This window comes from Echinops telfairi, unplaced genomic scaffold (assembly GCF_000313985.2).
Source record: "Echinops telfairi isolate 266 unplaced genomic scaffold, ASM31398v2 ScPeMD7_7473;HRSCAF=8511, whole genome shotgun sequence".
Taxonomy (NCBI): Eukaryota; Metazoa; Chordata; class Mammalia; order Afrosoricida; family Tenrecidae; genus Echinops; species Echinops telfairi.
Genome location: NW_022111377.1, coordinates 11,674,162 through 11,678,796, shown reverse-complemented (window position 1 = coordinate 11,678,796; position 4,635 = coordinate 11,674,162). Strand labels below are relative to the sequence as shown.

Sequence of the window (4,635 nt, the reverse complement as noted above, 5' to 3'; positions counted from 1 at the left end):
TCTGCTACCTTAATACTAAACCTATAAATATATGCACATAGATCTATTTCCCCATCCTCACATATAGATATATTTACATATGTACATGTATTTATCTAGACCTCTATAAATGCCCTTTGCCTCCCGCAAGAGTAATTTTTAAATGATCCCAGATCTCTGCTCTTCTGTATGCCAGAGTAAAAATATAACATACTGATGTGTATTTTCACAAAATCTTACCAGAAATAAAATTACTTGGCTTTTCCAAGGTCACAGTGGCTGGAGAAGCTTACATAATGCTGTCTAACCAAAGCGTTGTGGGTCAGCCGTGCTTCGGAAGGTCAAATGTACAGCAAAGTCAGACTTGACCGTGTGGATAGGCCTCATTAGCATCTAAGCGTATGGCCATGTCAAAGGTGGTGAGTCAACAGGTAGCCACATTGGAGTCTAAAAGGATAGGATCATGGTGCACCAGTGCATTTTTTAAGATCAGATGTGGAGGAAGGGGGAGGCAGGGAGCTCCAATTTGTTATAGTTGAAGATTTCTGTGGTGTAAAGATTCCCGCCATAGGAAATTTCAAACGATCCGTAGTTTGAAAACTCGCTCACAACATGACTTAAAACAGCCAGCTCCTAAATGCCAGTATCAATAGGCTTCAGAACCTGAATAGGAGAAAGCATTGAAGAAGGGAGCAAAGAATCCCCAAATTCAATCTAGTTAAACAAACAGGATTGAGACAGAAGGTTATGCTACAGCTAAACCACAGGGCTGCGGGAGAGGGATTCATTGTATGCTTTGCTTTAACATTGTAGAAGATTCGATCTCTAATGTCAAGCAACATAATCCATGTCCCGTTTGAAATCTTCAGTAAATTCTACATGATTTACTATTGAAGGATCTAAAAAAGGAGAATGGGGACAGTGGACCTATGGGTTACTCATGAAAAAGAAGGCATGGAGGTGAGGATTTAATGAGATGATCCTATACATATGCTCTCAGCTGAAGTCTTTGGTCACACGTGGAAGCCTAGACTCTAACATAGAATGATTAGAGTGATTTGTGGGTAGGAAACGCGAGGGAAGTCCAATGCTATAGAAAATTCCAACAAGAAGACCTCAATCCCGTGGAAAACAGGCATGCTACGTTGAATTCATTTACAGCAGTCTACAGTCTCATTATATTTCATATTTATATTTTAAAATTAGATTACCAAGTTAACAAGGAATTCAGCATGGCGGGATTGTGCTGGCCTACACGTGGTCAGCCCTTGAACTCCTGTGGGGAAGAGACAGGTAGGAAGGTACACTAACTTGTAAACTCATGATTGAATTCACTTCATAACCTGGATGAACATGGAGAACAGTATGCTGAGTTAAATCAGTCAATTACAAAAGGATTAATAGTGTATATGACTGCAGATATTAAACATCAAGTACAGGCTAATTCACAGGAATAAAAACCACATCCTGTATAAATTACCAAGGGTAGGAGGGAAGAAAGGGTAAATCACTAACGGGAGGCTAAATCAACCCCCCTGCCATTGTATATATTCCAACTCTTAGTGACCCTATAGGACAAAGTAGAACTACTCCTTAGGGTTTCTGAAACTATAAATCTTTATGAGAGCAGGCAGCCTTGTCTGCTGGGTTTGAACCACAGACCTTGTTAGCAGCCCAATACACAGGCCATCGCACCAACTGGAGACTAGACACACATTTCTTTGGGTCAAAGAAAAGGCACTATACAGTAAGGGGATTATCAGCACAAAATAATCAAGGCAAAGGAAGACACTTGGAAGAACACACGAATTAAAGTCAACAAAGGTGAATACAAGCACACACATGAGCCTGCAGTCACAGTAGTAACAATAATCCACGCGTGGACATTTGACAGACATGCCAACTGAAAAAGAGTAGGAGGCAAATGGAGCTACCTCCGGGAATATTTATAGATTTGAAAGAGGATATTTCTACACCTGCTATTTAGATGAGCTACAAATAAATCCATGACTATAGCTGAGCATTCAGGAGGCAAAATCATGAAAACTTCTTAGCCATAAGCAAATGCCTTGAGAGTGGCTTGCTGGGCCTGAGGGCCAGGACAACAGTCTTGGCAACATCAGGTCAATTGGCATCACAGGTCACCAATGTAGTATTAAATTAAATGTGTGTGTGTGGGGGGGGTGAGGGCCCAGCCCCACCCACTGCTGCTACTACCCATGGGTTCACCAAGCACCATTATACAGTTGATAGATATATATAATATTATATGTATATAATATTAAAGTCATTGAGAGCATGAGAGATAAAAGAGATATTACAATGATGCAGTCAGACACATTACATGGTAGCATTGCTCACCTCCGCCCCGCGTAGTGGTCCTCGTGGGGGGAACCTGGCTACAAGAGCAGGAGCAGCCTCGGGGACTGAGAACTGGGGAGCCGCTCCTGGCCCGAGAGCCAGAGAGGGCCCCGGGAATCGGGGGGAGCCTCCCGGGCTCCAGAGAGAGCTTCCAGCCCCAGAGCTGGGGAGAGCCTCTCTTCTTTATTGCTAACCACGCGTTATATCACTTTAGGGGAACATGATTACAGAATCACACGTCACAGGAAGGGGCAGTAGAATAGGCATACACATTGTAGGAGGGTGATCTATGATAGGTATAAGCGTAACAGGAAGGGATGAGTTGGGGTGTGCCTATAGGAATGGGAAGGTCTAGGGGTATACATGTGACAAGATGGGCGGACCCTAGATTCATGATGGCAGTCTAATCTTGTTCATCATTGGGCGGGCTTGACCTCTCTGGTGTCTCCTACAAGGAAACAGACAACTACGATCCTCATCAGAAGGGAGTGGGCCCTATTTGTTGTGGGATAAACAGTGGTGTCTGCTTGGTCTAGACAGCTGATAACTCTGGGCCTTACTTGTGGGATAAACAGTGGTGTCTGCTTGGTCTAGACAGCTGATAACTCTCAGGGAGAATGACCCCCAATCTACTCCTGATGACCTCCAAGTGTACAGTCATTCTCAAGCAGCTAAGTCTGGTATATATTTGGGGGAGACAGCTTGAGAGAAATCCTTCTGCTTCCCACACACCAAGACAAGGTTCTGCATCCTATTTGGGTGAGAAACAATCAGAGTCTTAAAAGCTTAAGCATGGCCAACTATGGTCAAACTATTGGTCTCTCCTCATGGAGCATAGAAGAGTAAAGAAAATCAAAGATTCAAGGAACAGTTTGTCCATAGACTGATGGAGCACTGGGACCACAGTTTCCATGACATTGAGACCAGAAGAACTAAATGGTGCCTTGCTTCCATTATCAACTCTAAAAGGAATCACAATAGGAGGTCCTGGATAAGGTGGAAGAAGCACGTGGAATAAAACTGAAGATAGAAAAAATGACCAGGATTATTGGTTCTGTCTATGGCCCTTAGGTACCCTTCTGCCCTGGAACTAGATGCACATCTGTGGACACATTCAGGTTACAATAGACTGGCCTATAAGGTGAGCAGTAACACTGGATGATACATACTATTTAGGAAAACCACCTGAAGGAGAGCAAAGGGGAATCAATTGACCAGAATAAAGCTCAGAAGCAGAAAGGTATAGAAATGAAGGGTCAGAGGAAATGGTAAAACCTGGAGGACCTGGAGATTGTAGAATGTCACGAATCAAAATGTGTATAAATTGTTTAATAGCAAAACAGCTTTCTCTGTAACATTTTACTCAAATCACGAGGAAAATGGTCACTAAACAGAGCACATTGGTGAGTTTTGTATAGGAGGTCAAAGGCAGAAGCCTGACTTGAACTTGTTAGCAGATCCCCCTAGGATTCATGCTGCACCTGATGTGGTTTCCGAAATTCGATGTGTTGGGGGGTTGTATTTTTTTTATTTGGTTGAATATATTAGCGGTATCTTGAGAGTTTTATGTCATTGGGGGTCACCCTCTTGAAATTGCAGTATTTGTTTTTTGGGTTATGAAAACCAGGACCAATGAACTTCAGAGGCAGCAAGTGGAATAAGGGTTTTGTGGGGAGGGGGGCACAGAGGTGGTGGTGGTATGCTGAAGGGGTGATGATGTCAAAGGGTCCATATAAAAAGGATGCTTGGAAACCGATTGTGATAGCAAATGTACAATTCTGCTGGACGATGGAATGATTTGATACATGTATCAATCCCAATTGGTGAAATTTTTAAAAAATTTAAAAAGATGCAAGAGCTTTATGAAGCAACATATAACACTATTGTTAGGTTTGTAACAAAATACAAATGACAGAATCCATCTCTCAACACAATCTGGCTTTTAAATCTATTGCTCAGCATAAATCTATAAGGTTGTTTTTGTTAGGTGCTTTGAGCTGGCCTAGTGACTGATACACAACAGAAAGAAATACTGTGCCCAGTGCTGAGCCACCGCACCATTGTTCCTGTGCTCCAGCCCATTGTGGCCATTGTGTCAATCCATCTCCTTGAGAGCTGGTGTCCTTTTTGATGCCCCTCTACTTACCAAGCAGGATGTCCTTCTCCAGGGACTGGTCTCTCCTGACAGCATGTCCAAAATATGTTAAGAGGGAATCGTTGGAAAGGGGGAACCGATTACAAGGATCTACATGTGACCTCCTCCCTGGGGGACGGATAGCAGAAAAGTGGGTGAAG

At 43.0% G+C, this 4,635-nt stretch overlaps 1 protein-coding gene across 1 annotated transcript in view; it reads left to right on the top strand.

Annotated features, from left to right (window-relative positions):
• The window catches only part of ST8SIA6 (ST8 alpha-N-acetyl-neuraminide alpha-2,8-sialyltransferase 6), a 190,099-nt gene that overhangs the window by 129,790 nt on the left and 55,674 nt on the right, over positions 1–4,635 (top strand). The window lies entirely within an intron of this gene.